At 37.2% G+C, this 24,546-nt stretch overlaps 1 long non-coding RNA gene across 2 annotated transcripts in view; it reads right to left on the reverse strand.

Annotated features, from left to right (window-relative positions):
• Window positions 1-12,963, reverse strand: part of LOC111721463 — a 29,702-nt gene extending 16,739 nt beyond the window's left edge. For both annotated transcript variants that reach the window (XR_002770648.2, XR_004232168.1), the window contains exons 1-2: window positions 12,674-12,963; window positions 4,959-6,090 (exon numbers count right to left, since the gene is read on the reverse strand). This is a non-coding gene — a long non-coding RNA (uncharacterized LOC111721463). The remainder of the gene's footprint in view (window positions 1-4,958; window positions 6,091-12,673) is intronic.
• Window positions 12,964-24,546: the final 11,583 nt, after the last annotated feature.

A 24,546-nucleotide genomic window follows, 5' to 3' on the forward strand; every position in this document is an offset into this window, starting at 1 on the left:
CCAGAATGGTTCTCCAACCCATTTTACAGATGAGGAAACTGAGGCAGACAGTGTTAAGTGGCTTGCCCAGGGTCACACAACTTGTAAGTGCCTGAGACCAAATTTTGACTCAGGTCTTCATTACTCCAGTCCTGGTGTATCCACTGTGCCACTCAGATGGCCCCTAAAATTGTTTCTAATTCTGTCCTGTAATCATTAGGTCCTAATGATAAAATTTCAAGAAAGAGATAAAGGATTTTTTAGGGAAATGGGGTGAGAGTTGTACTTTGTACAGTACAGTAGGAAAGGCAGTGGCTCTGGAGTTAGAGAACCTAAATTCAAATCATGCCTCTGATACCAGTATGATGCTGGGCAAGTCCCTTCACTTCTTTGGGCCTCAATTTCCTCATCTACACAATGAGGAGGGTGAGCTAGGAGATTTCTGAGATGCTTCTAGCTTTGTAATTTTATAACGCTGAGCCGGAGTCTTCTCCTTCTCCCCTGATTCCTATCACAAACCACCCCATATTGGGGTTAACTTTGGCAAATTGTGCAGCATTGTCCAGAAGCAACAGGGTTCACCCTGAAGGCCAAAAAAGGAGCCCAAACATGAACCACCCTCTGAGAAGCAACTCTAAGTTTGGGTTCTACAAGTACAGCCAAGCTTTAGGTCCTGAAAGCAAAATTAGGGAGCAGAAAAGGGAATGGGATTACAAGCAGGAGACTTGCTATTCTCCCAGCTACATTGCTGACAAGCTGTAGGTCTTTGGGCAAGCTATCTCATTCCTTTGGGTTTTTAATCTCCTTATTTCTCAAAGAAAAGGATTAAGGAAAGGAGGCAATGGGATTATAAGTGTAGGAAGGTTTCTCAGAATCATAGAATATCAGAGCTGGAAAAAACCTTAGACAATATTGAATTAAACAAACACTTTCATTTTCCATTTGAGAAAACTGGGGCTCAGAGGAGTAATGTAATTAACCTAAGGCCACACAGCTAGAATTAGAGCTAGGCCTGGAACCAAAGCCTTCTGTTTTCATATCCAGTTATCTTTCCACTCCATACTCTAGGGAACCTTCTAGCTCTGATAATCTTAAGATTATTGGACTTGATATGTGTCAATTCCCTTAATAGGAGACATGCATGTTCAAGCTGTCTCGTTCCATCACCACCACCCACTTTATAAGGATGATAGCCCAACAGAACAAGAAAAAGAAATTCTGGAGTTTCATGGTTGTTCCAGAGAAAGAAATCAGTCACTTTCCTGTGAGGTGCCAGCCATTTTTGGCCCCTGGGAACCTGACACTGGAAAGATTTTAATAATAGCTCACATTTCTATGGTAATTTACAAAACACTTCAACATCCAAAATCTCATTTGAATCTTTTTATGGTCCAACAAGATAAACAAGACAGGAATAATAATGTTATAATTTAATATTATTATTATGTTAATATTATAAATTATTCTATAAAGGACAAAACTAGGATTGAAAGAGAAATAGATGTGAGAAGCTAGAGTATATACAAAACCCCAATTGATAGCCTGGTTTTCTATGAGAAAAATATCAAAAATTTTCATTCAGTTCTTCATGAAAGGCAGTATGAAAAGATCATTGGATTTTCAGTTCAAATCTAGACTCAACTATCTATTTCCAATTGTGACTTCATTTCTCTTTAGATTTCACTATTTTCTGTACAATGAAGCATTTGGGGTAGAATATTGCTAAAGTCCCTTCTAGCTCCAAAGTATATAATAACACAGCACAAACCAATATATATTTATCTAGATAGTTTTATCTAGATAGATATCTAGAGATAGATAGATGATAGATAGATACATAGATACATAGATAGATAGATAGATAGATAGATAGATGTTACCAGAAGAAAATCCAAAAGGCCCAGTGCTGGACACCATCCTTAGGAGTGTCTCTAAACTTTGATCAGCCTTCAATGTCCAGGGCAAGGGACCCTGAGATTGCCTCTCTGCAAATTTTAGGTATTGCCTCAGACTCCAAGCTAGACCTCCCCGTTCCTACTGTGGAGCAATGCAGACTGACGAGGGTTTCATGATGTTGGGAATGTCTCTGCTCCCCTTTTCACTCTCAGGAACTTGAAATAACCTCCAAAGAATGAGCATTATCATCCTTCTGCCCTTTTTTTCTAATTGGTCCAAATTTGAAGAATTATGTTATTTTCTGCACTACTCATTTTAGAAGGGATATGAGAGGGCTACAACCCATATAATTCAAGTATCATTTGAAGGAATTAGGGATGTTTAGCCTAGAAAATGAAAATCTGGGAAGGGGGAGAGAAGGAAGAAAGGAGAAAACAGACTTTTCAAGTATCAGAAGGGGAATATTCTTTTTCCACTTGCCTCCAGAAGACAGAACTAAGAGCAAGGGAGGGATGCTCCAGATACCTTTTGACTTGATAAAAAGAAAAACTTCCTTTTATGTAATTAGAATTGTCTCTGTTTGATGAGTTGTCTCAGGAAACTGTGATTTTCTCAATCCTGGAAATGCTAAATAGAAGCTATGTGATCATGCAGCTGGTATTTAGTGGAAGGCCAAGAGATGGGTGCAAATTCTAACTTGGCAACAGATTAAGCTAGGTACCTTCTTGAGGTCTCTTCCAGTCCTCATAGTCTAGGCTTCTCTAATCTATTTCTTTCTTCTCTGCACTACCTACTACTTCCTCCCATCCTGTCTCTCAAAGCCAGTTGCTCTTCTGTGCTCCAGCCTTTTCTCCCAACCTCTCTCTAGCTCTATTGACATTCTTCCCTTCCCAGGCCTCTGGCCTATACACCCACACACTGATGGGAAGACCTTACTGGGAGTGGGAGGGAGAGGAGGGGGAAGGATGTTGGGGAAAAAAGGGGGGCCATCTTGACTCTAAACTAAAAGCCTTGTTGTGACCTCAGCTGGGGGTCACTCCCAGAATTCCACAGCAGGCTTTTTCCAGAGCTTATAAGCAAGGTTCCTGAGAAGGCTCCTTTGGTACTGTTGATGAATTGCATTCCAAAAACAGGGTAGATTATTTAGAGGGTAAGTTTACCAGAGAACCTCAGACTTATAAACAGGCTCAGGTCTTGGTGGCTGTTTGCTGTTGGCCAGGAAAAGGAGAGTAACAAGAAAGACAAAGGGCAATCTTCAGTAGAGGCATAAAAGAGGGAGGAAAGAGAGAAGAGAGAAGGTCCCAGAGAATCCCATGGGAGGGTTCAGGGCAGCAGCTGGCTGAAAAATGGATTAGCTTGATGGAGGTAATAGGCAAGCAGTGTCTGAAATCAGTATCACTGGGTGTACAAAATGTGTTCTCTTCTTCATGTATCTGGATTCAAGGATCTTCAAACAAATATGATCCAGGAATTCTTAGCAGATGGCAAAGTGATATCAGATCATAGATTTAGAGCTGGGAAAGAAGCCAGAGGCCACCTAGTCTCACCTCTCAGTTTCACAGATAATGAAATTAAAGCCCAGGCAGATTAAGATCCAAGCTCACATGGAGAGGGCATGAAAGAGGTAGGCTTGGAACCAAGGTCCTCTGTTTCTGGAGCCAATGCTTTTTCCACTGCACTGGGGTTTGGAAAATACTGTCAAACAACAAAAACACAAAAGGTCCAGCTGTCTTTTAAGCATAATCCTTAATTTTCACCATTGCTTAAAAGAAAGACATACTGAGATGATGTGGTTCCCCAAGTAGCATCAGGACTAGACATCCAAATGTCCCAATTGCCAGTTTGTCAGAAATCATGATGTTTTCCTGTAAAGTAGGAACACTAGCACTTGAAGGCCTTCTCTCCCTAGCTAAGTTCTCTACAATCTATGGGACCAACAAAAATATATTCTTATTTTTTGGGAATAGATTATTACTGAGGGGAGAGGAAAGTATAGAGTTTTATTTGTTAATATTGTTAAATTTATAATCTATGGGGGGGGGGAAGAAGTCCTAACTTTGAATTCTGAAAAGTTTTTCTCAGTGCCTTATCAGGAACCACCAAAAGAGTCATGCTGACATCTCTCTTACTGCATCTGTTACTCTCTAAATAACCAAATCTTGAAGATACAGGAATGAAGAATTCTATTTAGAAGCTCATTGAAGTAACCCCTCTAGTCTTTTTGACCAAGTCTCTGGTCTAGTGCAGATGTGCTTGGGAAAAGGGGATATGGTATGTGGAACTCAGGGATAGGAATCAAGTTAGACCATCATTTGTTAAAAATCATTAGCTTGGAATTATGCAAAAAAAATAACTACAGTGTTCTTAGTTCTTTGTCCTAAAAATTCTACTACTAAATAGATAGCCCAAGTTGCTAACTGATAAAAAGAAAGGTTATATATAAATCAAAATATTTACAGCAATGCTTTTGGTAGTAGCAAAGACCTGGAAACAAAGCAGATGCCATCAATTGGGAAGTGACTAAACAAGATATAATGCATGAACATAATTGTTTACTTTTTTTGTATCCTCGGGGTTTAGAACAGTATCTAATGTGTTATAAATGCTTAAATAATGTAACAAACCAGAAATACAGAAGTCAGAGAACAGAAGACTCATATGAACTTGATACAAAGTGAAGTAGGCAAAAATGGCAAAACAATAGACATGAGGACTACAACAATGTGAATGGTAAGGATAATAACAACCAAATAATAGAAATTGCTGTGAAATCATAATGATAATGTCTGGGCCAAAAAAGGAGGTAAAAGAGCATACCTCCCTCCCTTCTTTATAGAGAAAGGGACTGTGGGTATAGAACACTACACATCAGACTTTTTCCATGTATCGGTGAGTTTTACTGAATTTTGTCCTCTTTTTAATTATATTTTATAGCTTATTATTATATATTATAATTTTTCTATTATAAAAATAGATCTCGGAGAGGAGGAAGAGAAGGGGAAAGAAGGGGTATGTTTGGATGTGTTAAATGTGAAAACAAATTTATCCATTAAAATGTTTATCTTCTACAAAAAGATAATTACCTTAAGAAAGCCACTGGAAAATCTTGAACCATCTCTTCATCAAATAAATATAAGTGAGCCTACACATAAACACAGAAATACATATGTACATACTTTCCCTTTCAAATCTGATAGAGAAGACAAAACTTTGATAGCACAGCAAGCTATGGACCAACAATTAAAAGACTTGGGTTGAAATTCATGCCCTATCAATGACTTGCTATGAGACTTGGGGCAAATTGTTTTTTCCCTTCAAACCTTCCAAATTTCTTTCTTCAAAGTTGATCCTCTGTTTTCTAAGTTCCTTTCTAGAGTTGACATTCTGTGATTCTAGATTGGGGAAGAGCCAAGTATGCATTGAAGAAAACTTTCCCAACTTCAAACTATTGCAGCTAACAAAACTCTTTTGCAAGCCAAGGTTTAAAAAAAATAAAAATACAAATAAACCTTAATCATCTACAGTAAATGAATCATCATCTACTGATGAGAGGAAGTTGGGAGCTGAATCACCCCCTTCTTGGTTCCAGCTATGTGCAAGGACCTAGTCTGTCTAGACACAGTTCTTGGGGAACGGCATTGTGGTCTCTTTCCCCTGAATTCATGATACTTTCAGTTTAGAAGAACTTTGACTCATTTTCTGCAATTGCATGAAGGAACAAAGAAGAAGTCTCTGCAGCTGGGTCACACATGTGCAGAGATTCATCCTTCACATGTGTGTTGGAACGTATGTGCATGCTAGCATGCATATATATAATCACACATATACAAGGCCTGATATGCGACCTTTGTCCAAGTATACTAAGAGTCAGTCAGTCAATCTATTAACAAGCATTTATTAAGCACTTACCATGTGTCAGACATTATGCTAATTGCTGTAGATATGAAGAGGGGCAAAAATACAATGCTCTCAAAGAGCATACTTTCTAATGGGATAGAAAACTGTAATTTACATACAAGATATGCACAGCATAAATAGGAAATAATCTGAGAGGTAAAGGAAGAAGAGGTCTCTTGGTTTGAATTGAATCTTAAAGGAAACCAGATATAGATCTAGATATACACATACCTGAAGATGCCACACAGCAATGCCAAGACTACAAGGATTTCTTCACTTTCATCCCAATTAATTGACAGTGGACATTGAATGGTAGAGCTGGAATAATAATAATTATGATTATAATAAGTAAATGTAGTAAATACAGTATTAAGTAGTGATAGTAATGATAACAATACACTTTCATAATAGTTGGAAGAAAATTAAATATAAAATAATTATAGCATAATAGAAACATGCCTAGTATGTTTCCCAAACAAAGAAAAGAATGAAAATAAAATTTATAATGGTAGCTAACATTGTCATAGTACTTTATTGTAAAGCTTTTTAAAAAGCATCATTTCACATGGTCCTCACAACAGTTCAGAAATAGATCCTGTGATCATCCCCATTATACATTTGGGAAAATGAAGGCTCATAAAGTGACTTGAACATGGTCATTTAAATGGTTTCTCTTGACACCAAGTCAAGGACCTTTTTTCCCACTGGGCCTTCTAGATTTTTTTAAACCTAACATTCACATAGAACTTTTATCATTCTTCAAACACAAAATACTTTGTGTGTTATATCATTTAATCCTCAAAGCAGCCTTGGGAAATATGCACAAGTATTATAATTTCCTAGATAAGAAAGCTATGGCTCAGAACAGTGAAATTCCTTGACTATGCTCACATGGCTAATAAATGAGATATCTGTATCCAGTTCCTAACTATTACTACTATCAAACACTACTTCTGTCTCACAATACTTTATTTTTTTTCCTGGAGAGCACCTTCAATCTAACCTCTGAAGTTTGTGCATGGAAGTTTCTATCTCACTTAACTCTTCCTCACATTGTTAACAAATCTGAAGGGACTTTTGAACACTGAATGTTAAAGCCAAAAGGGACCTTCATCCAAACCTCTCATTTTACATATGAGGAAACTGAGGTCTAGAGTTACATAGTTGGTTAATGATAAAACCAAGATATGATTTTTTTTGTTCTCTGAGTTGTTCCTTTGTCTCAAACTATAGTCAGAGAATCATAGAATCTCCTCAAAGTAACCTCATAGTTCACCTAGTCTAGCTCATAATTGAACAGGAATTTTTTTTTTAATTTCAATAGTACTTTATGTTTCCAGTTACATGTAAAGATAGTTTTCAATACTGATTTTTGTAAAATTTTGAGTTCCAATTTTTTCTACCTCCTTCTATACTTCCATCCTCCTAAAATATCAAAGCAATCTGATATGTTATGCATGTACAATCATTTCAAACATTTCCATATTAGTTACATTGTGAAAGAAAAATCAGAACAAAGGGGAAAAACCATGAGGGGAAAAAGCAAAGGAAAAAAAAGTGAAAATAGTATACTTCCAACTGCATTCAGTCTCCATAGTTCTGTCTCTGTATATGGATGGCATTTTCTATCTCAAGTCTACTGGAATTGTCTTAGATCACTGTATTGCTGAGAAAGGCTAAATTTATCACAGTTGATCATTGGATAGGAATCTTAAGGACAGAATCCCTGACAGTCATCCAAGCTCTGACTGAAAAATAGTGATAAAGGGAAGTCCTACTTCTATAAAGAGATCAATCTATTTGGGAAAGAGTCTGATTGGAAGGAAGCTTTTTACCAAGAGTAAATCTGCCTTCTCTACAATGTTTTATCTATTAGTCCTAGTTCTATATTTTGTGACAGATTAAATTTAATCCTTCATCCATATGACAACTCTTCAGATAGTTGAATAATATGATCATCTTCCCCATCCTCTCATTAAGTCATCTCCAGACAAAATATCCCCAGTTCCTTCAACCAAGCCTTATATGGCATGAATTTACAGTCCCTGAGCCTGTTGTATTTTATTGGAAGAAGACAAGGTATGGGAATGAAAGGACCAATGAAAGGGTAAGTTCTGTTGAATAGATGGGGAACCTTAAAGAGAAGTGAATTTCTAGCCTGAGAATCTCAGGTTATGACTTGTCTTCATTTCCTCTATTGCAGACATTCTATGTTCTAAGGACTCTTTTAGACCTGTTCTTCTATGTTCTGTGCACTAAAATCATGACCTTACAATTAGTTTCTTCCTTTGGAAAATGAAGAGTTTAGGATAAATATTTGGAACCTTCCAGTCAGATTACTACCAATGGCAACAAAGAAGGGGAAGAAAGCAGAAAAATCTTCTGGCTTAGGCTCAAAAGATTTCTTTAGTTTAGTGATTAAAGGAATACCTCCATTCATTTATCTGACAAGATTGCTAGAAAGGTCCCATAAGCTTAACTTCTAGACAGAACATTTTATAGAATAAAAGCCTAGAAAAACAACATTTTACTAAATTAAAAAAAATACATATATGAATTGCATTTCTTTTGTTTTAAACACATTTAATTTTGATAATAGCAAGGGTTTCAAAAACTGGATTTGTTTCTGACCTCATGGACATCTAAGAGTTCTTGCTCATTCTTCTCATTACTGAAGCTGCTCTCTCCAAGGTTATTTCCTTTTATTAGACCCAGTGTTCTTTTTCTTTAATCTCATTTGTTTGACTTTTCTTAAATTTCTGACAGAGTAGAGCACCACTTTCTCCATACCTTCATGAAGCTCTCTTCTCTTGGCTCTGCTAAATGTAGGCATTGCTTATGGCCCTGTAATCTTTTATCTTCTCTACAATCCCTCTGTGGAATTTGCTGATTCCCATGACTTGAACTGATTTCTATATAAGATACCTGATAATCTTTTTCTCTAGTCCTAACCTCTCTCCCAAGCTCCAAGCCCAAATCTCTAATCCAGTCTCTGGCTTATAGATATATCTCCCCTCTATATGTCCCTATGGCCCCTCAAATTCAATGTGTTCTAAATCAAACTAATTATCTTCTCTTCTACCACCTCCCCTTTCTCTTGATTCCCCTGTTTCTATTAAAAGCACTGTCATCTTTCCAGGCACTCATGATTTAAACCTCTAAACTTTGGGTGTGAGGAAGAAGGAAGAGTCTAATACTTTACAAATCATCTTGTTTCTTTACAATGCCTCTCACATCAAGCTCTCCTTTTCCATTCCTACTGCCATCACTCTAGTTCAAAGTTTCATCACATCCAATTTAAGCTATTGCAAGAGACCCCTAACTGTTCTATCTGCTTCCAGTCTCCCTCTCTGACCCTGCCACCCCATTCTCTTTCCAATCCATCCAGAATATACTGACAAGATTAATCTCCTTCAAGCTGAGAATCCTCTGATCACATGCTCCCTGATCAAACAGCCTATATCTTTTTAGTTGCCTGAAAGAAAGTTTTAACTCCTTAGCTTGACATTGAAGACTTTTCTGTAGTCTGTCTTCAATTTACTTCTCTAGTTCTATTTTCCATTGTTTCCTTATATTCCAGTAAAACTAAACTATTCACTATTCTTTAGAATAGTGATTCCAGAGAACTACATGAATCCAAACTTTTGAACATCCCATTCTTTTCACTTATAATACCCTTTCAAATCCTCCAGTCTCACCTATAAAAACCTTACCCTCCCTACAAAGCTCAGAGTCTGATAAGTCACTTCCATTAAGCCTTCCTTTATTATGCTCCCATCCTAACTAGAAGGGATTCTTCCCTCTCTTGAATGGTAATATTTTTAATACTTTCTGCCTCATATTGGCAATACCTACATATGTGTCCTATTTCCTTTAATGGCTATTTTTAAATGGAAAATGTTTTAAAATGGAAAAATGGAAAACATTTATTAAAATTTTGTATTTACAAAACATTATGCTAAATGCTGGGGAAGATAGCAGCTTTCATTCTCATGGATCAAATAGGGAGAGAAGGTCTATGCATAGAGCTATAATGCACAGCATTATATACTTAGTTTAAGAGAGAACATAACAAAGTATAATGCAAGAGTGGAGAGCAAAGGTTGTTACTCACTCTGGTATGAAAGAAGACTTCAGAAGGAGCTGGTCTTTCAAGTATGGACAAAAATTCAATAGGAAAAGAGGGAAAGGAAGGTAATTCAGGTATATGAACTCAAGTAAGTTCTTGAGTTCAAGTACTTGAAGTACTCAAGTAAATACATGGACCCACAAATAGGAGCAAGCACATTCATAGGGAAAATAATCATCCAATTTCACTGAAGCTCTGAATTCATGGATGGAAGTATTATGTGCTAGAGTAGCACTAAATTGTCAATGACTTTGAATGCCAGATAGAAGACTGAAAGCTCTCTGAGAAAAACAATTACATTTGTATCTACTAGCACATAAGAAGATGAAGTAATAAATAATAAAGTTTTCAATACAAAGAATTGTGTAAAAATGAATTATCATATATACTCCTTTCTAGGCAAATCTGAGGTCAGATTCCATAGTTAAATGTACAAAATCTGGTCAGGAACTAACAAATTGATTTTGAAACACGGAAGAAAAATGGTCTCCTTAGAAAAGATTTATAAAATCATAACATATAGAACATTAGAGTGGAAAGGGACCTAAAATAATGGAGTATCAGAGTTAGAAGGGATCTTAGAACAAAAAAAAATTAAAAGGAGGAAGAAATCGTCTTAAAACAAAGAATATCAGAACAGGACAACCTAAGCAATAATTTAATAACAATCCTCCTCTCCCATTTAATATATGAAGAAACTGGGTTGCAAAAGGGGAAAATGAAATGGCTAAAGTCACACAGTAGAATTAAGATTAGAAACCACATCTTTTGACTCCCAGGACAATACCTGAACTAGAAAGGCTCCCAAGGCTCTAAGAGTAGAGTTAGAGGTGGTTTAGTCTTGATGCTAATAAATCAAGATGTCTCAAAGGTAGTTTTAAGGATACTCAAGAAGGTTGGGCACACGTAATTCCTTGGAGGTTCAATGGTGAAGGGAAATCCCCCCCGCTCCATTCAGAAGGAGGTCATTGAGACTAGACTACAATGGAGACCATTGAGAAAATCCCTGAGAGATTACTCAGTACCTGTACAAGATTCCACCTGTCACAGATTGCATACTTAGAGGGAAGAGTGAGTTCTAAGGGATTCTAAGCCTGGCAGCAGCTTTGGGTTCCCTCCCAACACCAGCCTCAGTCTCTCTCTTTGAAAAGCTCCAAGAAAAGGCTGAATACTGTTCCCTGGTTTTGGAGGACTCAGAAGGATCACAGCCTGTAGCTTGATCCAGCCTGAATTATCTTTGTGCTACTGTGTAACATAGGGGAAGGCTCGGAGATGACTTTCCAGGATCCTTCTTATCTTGTCATTTCTCTACACAGGAGAAACAGAGCTTATTCAGGTCTCTTGAGCCAGTCAAAACAAAGGAAGTATCAAAGAGTGTTGAAACACACCTAGTGCTCCTCACCAACAGAATGCCCTAATCCCTTGCCCCCAATTCTAATACCTTTCACCACAATATCTCTTCTCACCCTATGCCTTCACCCCTAGTCCTATAAGTATCCTGAATCATACTCACTTATAGACCCTGAATCACCTTAACTTTGATTCTTATACCCTTCCCTCCAATAGAACTCAGTCCTGAAGATTTGGCCCTGTTCCTCCTTATAAGAGTTAAATTTGGAACAAGGAAAATCTGAATTCAAATTCCATCTGACTCTTAACTATGTGACTTTGAGCAAGCTTCTTAAATTCTCTATGACTCAGTTTCTTAATCTTTATGATAAATTGATTGTATTCAATGGCTTTTAAGATTTTTTCTATCTCTATTATCTCTATGATTCCTTCAACCTAATTTCTTTGTCCCTAACACTAACTCTTTCTACCCCATATTCTTCCCTCTCCTTTTCACCCTTAGCCCCACCCCTTAAATCCTGCTTTCATTTTCAACCCTTATTCATATAATAATCCCTATCATATGTTTGCCCTATTTTTAACTCCCCTCCCCCATTCCTCTTTCTCACCCATCCTAAACCTTTTGATCCCAATTGTAACTTACCACACCTCACTATCCCACATTCTTCATCTAACCACTATGCCTCATCCTAAACATTGTGCTACAAACATTCCTTGCCATGACAACTACATATTCTACTTGGGTAGTCCCTATTTAAAGAAAAGAAAATTGACTTTTAACAACGATTACAAAAGGAACAAACTTTGACAGACTTTGGATCTTTATTGGGGATTTATAAAACATGGTCATAATATCTCCTAAATAATTTCTAGCCTAATTTCTCTATCATCCTAAACTCTTCACACCAGTCTCACTTTACTCACTTTAGTGTTTTCTTGCTCACTGTGACCACAGTTGTAGTTGTTCCTAAACATATACAGTGAGAAAAATTCCTGAGTCTTAAAAACTATAAATGTATAATCTCATTCTGTAGCAAATGTGTCCTTTATTACTACCCTATGCCCATGAGTGGTCTTTCCCCCCCTCCCCCTTGCAGTTTCAGAAACAATACTTTTAAGATATATGACTCCTTGCCAGGCTTTTGGGACTAATAATGAGATAAAATTTGTCTGAGAAGCTGAAGGAAGAATGGGGGCTATTAGGCATCAAAGGGCTGAATTGGTGGAGGTCATCTGGCTAAGGAAGGTGGCATTTGTCTAAGACTGTTAAAACTCATGCTTAGGGAAACCAGAATCTTAAGAACCCAACAGAGACAGAGCAAAACGAGCAAGGAGCAGAAAACAGAGAGTTAGAAACTTCATGATAGAAGACAGATCAGTCTCTATCAAAGTCTCTTCGTTCCTTATCCTGTCAGGACTTACCTCTGTGGTCAAGGTCATGGCCTTAGCTCCATCCTGGTCCCACCCAGCAGGGATGGGCTGCATCTGGCATTCAGCAGGAGAGTGGGGGAGGAGGGGGGCTTTGGAGTGGGATGGCAAAGGAGGTCATCCCTTCTCTTCAAACTATAACTGCCACTGGGACCCCAAAGCTTCCACCAGCGCATTTTTAAACAGCTGCTAACCTGAGCCCCCTTCCCCCCAAACTTCTTCTTGTTGTCTCCCCAGCTAGAAAGCCCCTTTCTTCGTTTTACCTTATATGAGCTGAAAGAGGAGTCCAGGAGGCCTGAACTCCCTCTGTCCAGCCCTCCCAGGGCCCTCATTGGCCCTGGCCTGGTTCATGTGACCACCTCGCCTTGACCTGCCTGAGTTGGGGGAGTGTTGGCTTTACCCCCTAAGGAAGGAGAGCTTGACAATTTTCATATTTCTTCTAAATTTGGAGATTTCAGACAATGCTGGGAGGTTTGGCTCAGACTGCCAAAGCCCATGTGGAAGTCATTAAGTCAGAGAGGGGGAGGGAAGGAGAGGAGGAGGAAGGGAGGAAGGGAGGAAGAAGGGGGGGAGGAATAACTGAGTTCGTGAGGACGACAGGCCTGTGACTGTTGCCAGTTATATGCCTGGGAACATGAGGAACATGCTCAGAGAAAGTTGTTTGTAATAATTTCCTTCCTTTCCTCAAACCCTTCTGCTCCACATGGGAAAGGATGAAAAGGGAAAAGTCCTGAGAACTTCAGGCAGGAAGAACCAAATCCTGTCTCCTGCTGATGGGCCTCCTATAGCTGGGAGGAGAAGGGTGGGGGCTGTGCTTGGGAATTTAGAGAAGCTTTGAAAAGTGGGGGTTGGGGCAGGGGAACAATGGAATCCATGAAGATGACTTGAAATTGAGACCAAAAAATGGGAGCCATGATTCAGCTTAGGCTACTGTTACTCTTCATATTGAGAGAACTGGGAAAGTAGTCTGATATCCTGGAAATATCCCTGGACCCAAATCCCTTTGCTAGAAGAAAGTTTGAGTTATTAGGGACATTAGAGATCTTTCAATCCAACCTTTTTATTTTACAGATAAACTGAGGCCCAGAGAAATAAAGTCATTTGCTATTTTCAGGAGTCCAGCTTCCAAATCTAAGCTTTACCACTTATTAGTCTAACCAAGTCATATCATTTCTCTGAGTCTCATTTTCTCAGCATTTTTGTGGGAGTTGTACAAAATTTGAGTAGTTCCATTATTCTCAATCTTTCAGAGTGGTTCTCACTCACAAGGGGCGAGTAAAAAAAAATTTGTTTTAATCTTTTTTAATTCAGATAAACCAAAAGAATTGTTCAGTCCACTGCTCAGATACACTGGGAAAGCAGAGTACAAAAGCCAATGTCAACTCATTGACAGCCACACTTGTCCTTCATATGACTACTAATCTGGTTGTTCCACTATACTTTAGGTAAAAATCCCAAACTCACTTGCCCTCCTTATCTTATGATTATTGCTGAATGCCAAAGCTGGAAAGAACTGTAGTTTAACCCCACCATTTATAGAGAGGGAAACAGGTTTCAGTCAGACCCCACCTGGAGTACTGTGTCAATTGTGAGTGCCCTATTTTAGCCAGAACAAATGAAGAAGAGAATGACCAAGTTGGTGAGGAGACCAGAAGGAATATGAGGTTTAGCTTAAGTGAGAGAAGATTTATTCAAGACATTCTCTGTCTTCAAATCAATGATTTTCATGTGGAAAAGGGATGAAGCCTGATCTACTTTGCCCCAGGAAGCAAAACTACACTAGAAGTAATTGGTAGAAGTTATAGAAAAACAGATTCTGGCTCATTTTTAGAGCTGTCCAAAACTGGAAAAAAAAAATGGACTGCCTAAAAAAGGAGTGAATTTCACATCAACTGGATAAGCTAGAATTTAAATAAGTAGCATTCTATTTACTCTGCCATTTAGATACTTTCACACAAAAATTATATGATCTATTATTGGGTACATATTAAAAAGGAAGTCCTTTTTAAGTGGAGATTGAAGCAAGTGACCTCTTACATCTCTTCCAAAATTGAAGTTCTATAATTCTGTGGTTCCTTGGCCAGACCTCTTTTCTGCATGTCCCTAATTCTCTGCATGATGTTGAGCAAATAATTTCCCATCTTGACTCCTTAATTTTTTCTAGTGAAAAAAAATGACAAGCTTGAAGTAAAATATTCAGCTCTTATAGGTCATGTTCAATGTTCTCTCATACATCTGATAGTCTATTGATAACAAGGTTCCTTCCATCTTCAATCTTAGGATCTTTGCCCAGGCTGTCCCTAAGTCTAGAATGTTCTCTCTTTCACTTTTTGGAATGCTTAGCTCCCTTCAAAGCCTAGTTCACATTCCATTTCCTACATGAAGCCTTTTCCTGATCTCCAATTTTTAACCAATATTAATACATATTTACTTTGAGCATATTTTGCGTTTATTTATTGATGTCCATGCTGCTTCTTCCTCCTATGTAATGTAAGGTCCTTGAGGGCAGGAATTATTTTCTCCTGTCTTTTTTTTTTTTATTCCCAAGGCCTACCACAATGCCTTGCACATCAGAAGTATTTAATATTTATTGAATCAGATAAAATTGAATTCTTTCTCTGACATTCTATGAAATCATTACAATAGATATTTATTGAGTAAGGACTATGATCAAGACATTATCATATGTAAGCTTCTCCAGAGATGAAGCAGACTCAGACCTTTGCCCTGAAGAGGGCCATAGCATGGAACTAGAGAGGATATAGACATAACAATCTGAATGGCAATACAAGGAAGCATAATCTGAGTGCCAATAGAATAGTCAAGAAAGGCACAATGGAAAGTCACAAGAGAGATTGCTGAGTGCTAGTGGGAGTGATTAGAATTAACTTCATGAAGAGATGGTGTTAAAAGTCTGGCAAGACTTAGAAGTAATGACTTAAAGACCAGAAAAAAGTGCTTTAGTTTCCTGATCCTCAGTCCATGGCTCTTTCCATTTCCCCCATTGCTTCCTTTAAATGAATGGAAAGAATGTAGAAACATGTCAGACAACATAGTTTCTAGTTCCAGGTTCATCACTGAAAGTTTGACCAAATTACTTCTTTCTCAGCCTCAATTCTCTCCTTTGTTAAAATGGATATAAATAGCTTTTGTTCTGTCTTCCTTCCTTCCTCACTGAACCTTATTGATGTATTTCCTCCCTCTAATAATACAGGTTACAGCTATTATTGTGATTATAAAGTGTTTTGAAAAAACATAAAACTTACTTAAAATGTTATTATTTGTGTCATCGTTTTTTTTTTTGTTGTTGTTGTTGTTTGTTTGTTTTACTAAAGTTCTCTTCTTATCCTTTGTCATGACAAAGAGTGGTTATCTCTGGGTTCTTGAAGACTACAAAAGCTGCAAATCCAACCCCCATATTCTAAAGATAAGGAAATTGGGACTCTAGGAGGGGGAAATGACTTACCAAGGAGTGCACACAAAGTTAAAGAAGAGCCTGGGCTCAAACCAAGTCTTCTGGCTCCCAGCCAAGGGCTTTTTTCACTGTGTTATGTCTACTTCCCTAGAGACAGTGTGTGTAGGGGAAAAGTAATGTGCAGGAAAAATCATTGCAACCTCTTAAATACCAGGCTAGGGAGTTCTAATATGATCAGATAGGAGAGAGGACCAGTAGAACCATTGACGTCAAGAATCCTTCTCCTTTAGGGAATATTGTATCCTGGCCACATTTTTCAGCACTGTATCTTATATCTTCCTGACAAATGGAGTCAGAGAAGGAGCTATGCTCCATACTCTCCTTGCCAAATCCAGACCCTCCTTCTGTCACTGTCACTCAGCAAACTGTATCTTTAAGATTCACTGAATCAAGTTCAGAAAGAAACACAGACAAGAGGGACAGCTTTGGAACCAACATGCTTAATGAATTATATACTTAAAAAAAAAAAAAAAAAAGCTGACCATAATGGAAATATGTAGCTTCATGTATAATCTTTTTTTCTCTGTTCTTTATATAAAAATGGTTATATTTGATAATGTTTGCCAAATTCAGAATTTTTTTAATATATATTTTTAAAAAGATTCACTCCATTCATCTGTATTACCTCCATGCAGATCCTGATTGCAATTGCCATCACCCAGTATCCTACACCACACCAATTCCTATTCTCATACATGAAAACTTTAAAATAATTTTTAATGTCCCACTCAAATACTCCAGGCTGTCAGCTCATCAAGTTCTTTAACTCCCATGATCTGCTCCTCATTCTACCCCAATGATATATAGAATGGCCATACTCTTGATGTCATCATTTCTATCATGATGTCCAAAATCAGATTCAGAACTCTAAAATTTCCCTCTCAGACCATAATTTGTCATTCTCCTAGCATTATCCCCTGCTTTGCTCCTGTTTTGTTCTCATCATGATCTCCTGTGTCTCCATTCCACCCAAGTCATTTCCATTTTCCTAGTCCATCATCTTTGCTCTGGAAAACACTTTCCTCCTTTCAGTTTTGACTCCTAGTTAATTACTTCAATTGAATATCATCCTTTTCTCTTGAATTCCTTGGCCCAGTGTCCTATCATCATTTATACCTTGACAAACCCCATCCCTGGCTGATCCCTATTTTTTTTTTTATATTCTTGCTTGTGTGCTACTGAACACTGCTAGACAAAGTCAATCTATTGAACCAACTGGGACTAGTATAAATATATGTTATATAGTCTTAACTGTCCCTCCCTACCACACAGCCATTCTTTGTCTCTTGCTTGATTGACTTTCTATCAAATTCTCCATAAGATAGCTCTAAAATTTTCCTGTTAGAACATGAGGACCTTGAGGACAGAATCTGTTTTGTTTTTTGTCTTTTTAGCTCCTATACCTAACACAGTGTCTGGCATAATAAACACTTGTTTATTATGTGTCCCATCATCTCACCAACTGCCCTGTCATTTTTATCATCAAACTTCAATCTCCTTTCAGGCTTTAAAGCTTAGTCACTTTATTTAGTGGGTACCTCACAAGTCTCTCTATATCTAAGTGGTCCCAGCCACACACCTTATGCCTCCTGCCATCTTCTTTCCAGTAAACATATCAATATATGCTTTCTGAAACTCCTTTCTCCACCCCATCCAATTTCTCTTTCCTGTTCTGTAACCAATATGAAGCCTGTAGAAATCCTATATGTTTGAATTTTGACACCACAATTCTTTCATCTATTTTTTCTGTAGATTCTTATGGTCATCATCCTAGATGAAATGCTCATCACCTCTCTTGTAATTATTTCCTAGTTGCTCCAACCATGCTTCCAATTTTCCCCCTCTCTAACCAACCATAAAGCAGCCAAATGAACATTCCCAAAGCACAGGCTCTTCCTGCTTGAATAGCTCTCAATTTGCCACTAGAAATTAAGTACATGCTACTCTAGTCAGCATTCAAATTCTTTCACAATCTGACTCTAAATCATCTTTTCAGGTGTACTTCACCTTAGTTCCCACCTTGTGTATTTTATGTTCAGCCAAAATATTCTGCTTGCTATTCCATGTATACAATATTCCATCTCTTGTCTCCTTGTCCCTTTGTATGGGCATGCCTGAAGTTCTCTTCCTTTGGACTTTCAACTCAAAAAATCCCAAGTGACTTGCCTAAGATCACACAACAAATAATTGTCAAGTTTCTGATCTGTTTAGATTTGAACTCACGTCTTCCTGATACAAGACTGGTACTCCATCTCAGTGATTTCTTATGAGGAGATTTTATGTATTCAACCTATCTTCTTCTAGCCAAAAATGCTATTGGATAGGAGCATAGCATTTTAGAACTAGATAATGTAAAATATTAATTATCATTTGTCTAAACTCCCTCATTTTGTAAATGAAGAAATCCATGGCCAAAAAGAAATGATTTTTTCCAGTATTACAGAGAAGGTTTATGAAAGAGTTAGACTTAGAAATAAGATCTCCTAACTCCCAATTTAAGAGTTTTTCCATCACTGAATATTGCCCTTTATTTCAGAGCTGCTCATCAGCTGATATCTTAGCAACTTCTTATACCAAGAATACCAATCCAAAGAATGTTTCCACCTGGACACAAAGGCTAACTGCTAAGATTAGGGAATTCAGTTACATCATCTGGAGATACTTCATGTCAAAGTGTAGTCAGAAAAACCACTGAGAGTCTCTCAGATTTTCTGGGGAAGGTGGGAAAGAATCTGTAGGATCAAAAATTCCTATTTTTGTAATAAAAATAAGATGTTTTAATTTCTAATATGATATAGACAGATATAACACAGCTAAACAAAAGCTATTTGAGGGTCTTTATTAATTTTTAAAAGCAAAAAAGTATTCTGATGTAGAGGGCCAGAACTCTGAAAAGGTATACTTAAGACTCAGTATGATCGATGAGATAATGATTCTCTAGCTAAGCACATACTTAGTGTGGTACTTAATATGATATAATGTAATGTTCTACAGCTGGCACATGCTCAGTGTGGTGTAGTGATGTAATCATACTGAAGTATTTAAAGGCTGGGACGACTGGGAATGCTCTCTCAGTCATGACTCTCAGCCACAGACACAAGAGGAAGACACCAGATTCTAGATTCCATCTTTGACCAGCCACATGGTAGCTCTCCTGCCTCCTTCACTCCCCAACTAAGACCAAGGACTCGGGCTGATCCCGATGTCCTCCAGAGAGCTAATCCGGACTTTACATTCTGAGACCAAAAAAACTCAAAGCCATAGTTCTGATATTCTATGTTCTAAGGTATAAGGTTTGCTGTATTTTATATTTAAACTCTAGTATAATATAAATTCTTTAAAGGAAGAGAATATTTCATTTTTATCTTTATATTCCCAGTGCCCAACACATAGTAGGTGATTAATAAATACTTCTTGAATTCAATTTAGTCCCTTCAGCTTTTCTATTATATATCCTAAGTATATATACCACATATGTTGGGAAATGTGACATTATGTGCTTTGGTTTCTCAAAACCTCTTCAGTTTTGACAATCCTTGAAAAGATTTTCCTGTCTACACGGGGAAGTTACTATGATGATGAAATGAACTGGAGGGTGGCCCCTGGACATAAGAACAGGTAGAGAAAGGAGGGCAGGAAGCAGGTGTAGGCATAGATAAGAAAAGGTCTTATTTCCTACTATAAATCTTGGTATCCTGGAGTATGAATAAGCATATTGAAAAATGGTACCTCAAGAGTTAGTTAGGACAGCTTCAAAGATCATGTCTTAGATCTAAAACAACTTTCAAAGAAAAATTAGAATATCTTGAGGACACCCAATAACCTTTGAGTTTGACGTCAGGGGGAAAAGTTCCCCCCACCCCCAGCATATTCCTGAGTAGTATTTTTAGAGCCAGAAAATTGGACTGGATGGACGCAGGACAGAATGTTCTTAAGCTGTATGAGCTTCAAAGACCAAATACAGAGTCAATTCAATTCCTTACTGAGTCTTTGATCTTATCACCATGGGTGTTCCTTCCAAAGATGTGGATTGCAGCCTAACCATGATTTCCTATTCTTGTGCAATTCTTCTCTGTGCCCTTCCATAAAAAATTCATAGAGAAACTACCCAGCTTGCTAGACATCTTCATTCAAATATTTTACCATTTTGTGGTGCCTCCATGCCCAGTTCTTAATAGTTGAGAGATAGCATTTATTTATATAAAGCTTTGAGGGTTGAAAAAAGGTTTGCATATGTTATCTCACTTGAGCTTCACAACCCTAGGAATTAGTTGCTATTTTTATTCTCATTTTACAGATGAGAAAACTGAGGAAACACAGATTCAATGGCTTGCCCAGAGTTATAAGGGAGTAATTAAGAAAGGATTGAAACTCAAGGCTTTTTGACTCCAAATCAATCACTCTATGTATTGTATCACATACTTATATCATCTGTTATCCGTTAGCCTTAGCTCTTGTTGCAAACCAGAAACATGGTCTCCAGTCAAACTAATTATTCCAATTAATTATCTGGAAGATCTCTTTTATGAAAGAATTTGAAATGCTCTGGAGGCCCAACACATCTCTCTTCATTGCTCTTTAGGTCACTCACAATTTTCATTTTTAGGAGACTTGTTGGATAAAAGTGTTTTAATAAAACAAGTAATGGTGTCAAGAATGACCTACAGATTTAAAAAGTATTTATATCAAATGACATTCAACCAGTCTTCCCTATTCAATTATGATCCTAGTACTTTATTTGTCATTATTATGTTCCCAGCCTCTATACTCCCTACAGACCCCTGAAATTGTTACCTGACTTATTGATGCAATCTGAGTCCCCCAAGTCCTATAGTGCTCTCAGTCATTGTACCCTTGGGTTTTCTGTGATTTTTCAATTGTGCTTCAGCAGAATTTTCTTTTATGAACCATCTTCATTGATTAAAGTGACAGCATGATCTGTCTTGTTTTTCTGTTTCTATCTCAGCACTCAGCACAATGCTTGGCACAAAGTAAGGGTTTAAGAAAGACTTTTTTAAATTTATGCATTCATTTATAGATTAACTTAATGGGCTATCCATGCAATGGCAGGTCATAATCTATACACATAGAGATTACTTGTACATTTGAATTTTCCAGTGTGAATTGCCAGGCAATTATTTTTTGAGTGGTCAAAAATCAGCATCTCTGTAGTATTCAGGGACTTGATACTATCAAAACTTATCATCTACAAATGGGGCTATCCAGAAGACATAACCACATATAAGGAATTCCTGTCTCAGTTGGACCTTGCATAGGACCTTCTCCATGTTAGCTATAAACAATCTACTCAAGTACACATCTCAATGTATACATCAAGTATACATATATACAATTTTGCTTAATGTTGTTAACTAAGAAATTGTTAAACAAAATTGTATCCATGGTGTATATATCAAAGAAATATGTATGATATAAGCATACGAATGAAAGATGCTTTTTTGGTAGAGAGTCTTGAAGACTGTTTTTTTAATTTTTAAATTATAAATCACATTAGTGCTCTTTTTTGAAACTTAAAAATTAGACACATAGGATTGTTTTCTCTATATCTTTTGTGTGTGTGTGTGTGTGTGTGTGTGTGTGTGTGTGTGTACCTAAGCTTCATGAAAGCAGGGACTATCTCATTTTGGTCTATACATTCCCATTGCCTTACACAGTATTGACAAAATAGGTATTTAATTCTAGTTGATTGATTAGCAATAGAAAACTGTCTGGAAATGGTGTCCTGTTTCCTCCCAATATTTTTTTCAGGAATACCTTCAGAAAAACAAGTAGATCATGGTTGTAAACAGATCTACTCCAAAAACCCATAGAAGTATAGAAATTGTCCTAGGTTCCTAAAAGCTATGCAAAAGGAGTATAAACTTTTATAGCTCCCAATGAATTGGAAAATCTTCAAACATTGTTCCAGTAATAGATCATGTCTGCTATCAGACTCAGTCTTTTTTTTATGTAGGCACACAGAAGTTGGGAAATTGGCCAGTAATTAGGTGATGCAGCCTTAAGGGTCATATCAACCCATAAAACAAAAAGGAATAGAGGCTTTACAAATAAGAAATATAAATTTTCAATCTTATATACTTCCCCCTTTCTACTTCTACAGGAATGTGGAAAAAGCAACAGCAAAAAAAGAGGCAAAAGGTGTTCATAACTAGTTATTTCAGACTCTTCATAATCTCATTTGGGTTTTCTTGGCAAAGATATTGGAGGAGTTTGCCATTTTTTTCTTTAGCTCATTTTACAAATGTGAAAACTGGGGCAAACAAGCTTAAGTGACTTGCCCAGGATCACATAGCTATTGTCTAAACTCAAATTTGAACTCGGGAAGGAGTCTTCTTGACTCTAGGCCCAGGATTCTATCAAAATGCCATGCCACCTAACTGTCATCAAGAATCACATTATTTTTAGACCATCTAAAGAAAATTAATTTAGCTCCAGGTATTCTAAATATGAGATCTTTGTTCAATGAACAATATCTTAATAGACTACTACAGAAAGAATTCTTCCTTATTAATACTGTCATTCTTGCAACAAAACCACAAGAATTAAAGAATTTATTATCACAGGGTTCTCTCTTACTTTTCCCCATCTTTCCCACACTCCCCAACTTGCTTCTCTCTCTCTCTCTCTCTCTCTCTCTCTCTCTCTCTCTCTCTCTCTCCCTTTCTTTCTATTTCTCTCTCCCTCTCTCTCTCTCTTCCTCTCTTTCTCTTTCTCTCTCCCTCTCTCCCTCCCTCTCTCCCTCTCCCTCTTTCCCTCTCTCTCCTTCCTTTTCTCCCTCTCTCCCTCCCTCCCTCTCTCTTTCTCTCTCTCTCCCTCTTTCCCTCTCTCTCCTTCCCTTTCTCCCTCTTTCTCTCTTTCTCTCTCTCTTTCTCTCTCTCTCTTTTCCTCTCTCTCTCCCTCCCCCCTTTTCTTTCCTTTTTTTCTATCTTTATTTTGTATCCCTCTTCTCCATTCCTTCCTTCTTCTCCTTTCTCATTCTCTCTCTACCTCTCTATCTCTTTCTGTCTCTCCATACCTCTGTCTCTCCCTCCCATTCCTCTTCTCCCTTTCTGTCTCTCTCCCTCTCTGTCTTTCTTTATCTTTTTTTTCCCTCCCTCTGTCTCTGACTTTGTTTCTAACTCTCTCCATCTCTCAAAGCATTGTCCAAGGAACTAAAAGAATGTGCGACTTGTGTAGGACCACACTATCATTCTATACCAGAGATAGTATTTAAAACCAACCCTTTCTCATTCTGAGGTTGATTCTACATTCATTATGTCTATTGCCTCTCCAGATAGGAAAATAAAGGGTTAGTTCAGTTGATTTCATTGTGTTCCCAAGGGAAACAAGAAATATCATTTCTTGGGACATTTAGTCACCTTTTCTTACAGTACTCACATATGCAATAGGACCCTCTTAAAGATATTTGAAGTTTGTAGACAAACATCTGTTTGAAACATATGAAAAAAATAATGAAAATCTATGAAGAACTTCACAAGTGACAAAGGAATGCCTTGGTTTTCTTATGTGTAAAATGATAAAATTAAGCTAAAGACCTTCTAATTCCTTTTGGCTTCAAATCTGTGATCCTAAGAGCCTTTAAATCAAATCAGCATATACAATCATACTTGTTGACCTTGTGAGAAGATGCACAGTGGGGAGAATAGTGTTACATATGTCTGTGTATATGCATATATAATATGTATATATGTATCTATAAAATATCTGGGTATAAATACACACATCTATACATATACATAAATGCATAATGTAGGCTAAAGGTTTGGACACTACTCAGAAATCTTATATACATCATGAATACTTTCTTCAAGTAGGCTCTAGACATAATCAATGAGTAATATCATTTTTAAATGAAATTGAGCATATTTTATTAGAAACATCTGGTTAACAACATGGAAAAAAAATTTGGATTTTTGTGTTGTCAGACTATCAACTAGATAATGCAAACATCAAAAAAATTACCACATTAGAATGAATATGAGAATAATGTAGCATATGTCTTTATAACTGATCTACCCAATCCTATTCAAACAAGTTAATGCTGAAAATTGACATAATAATTTCATTATTATTATTATTATTAAATAAGTAATAACAAACACAAACTGATCATGCAATGAGACCAAAACAACTCAAAAAAAAAATGTAACAACCAACAAAACTTTTATCTGTTTTACAAGAGGAGAGATCTGAAAGCCAACTTCAACCCTAGAGTAATGTACAATTTTTTTAAGCATCATGGAAGAGCATTCAGAAGAATACAATTGAAAAATAGTGGAAGGATGATAAAACTGTAAAAAGCTTGATGTATGACCCATACAAGCCAAATCATCCCAAGATGATTTATAGACAAACCTAAAAAGTAGATAAA

This window comes from Sarcophilus harrisii, chromosome 2 (assembly GCF_902635505.1).
Source record: "Sarcophilus harrisii chromosome 2, mSarHar1.11, whole genome shotgun sequence".
Taxonomy (NCBI): domain Eukaryota; kingdom Metazoa; phylum Chordata; class Mammalia; order Dasyuromorphia; family Dasyuridae; genus Sarcophilus; species Sarcophilus harrisii.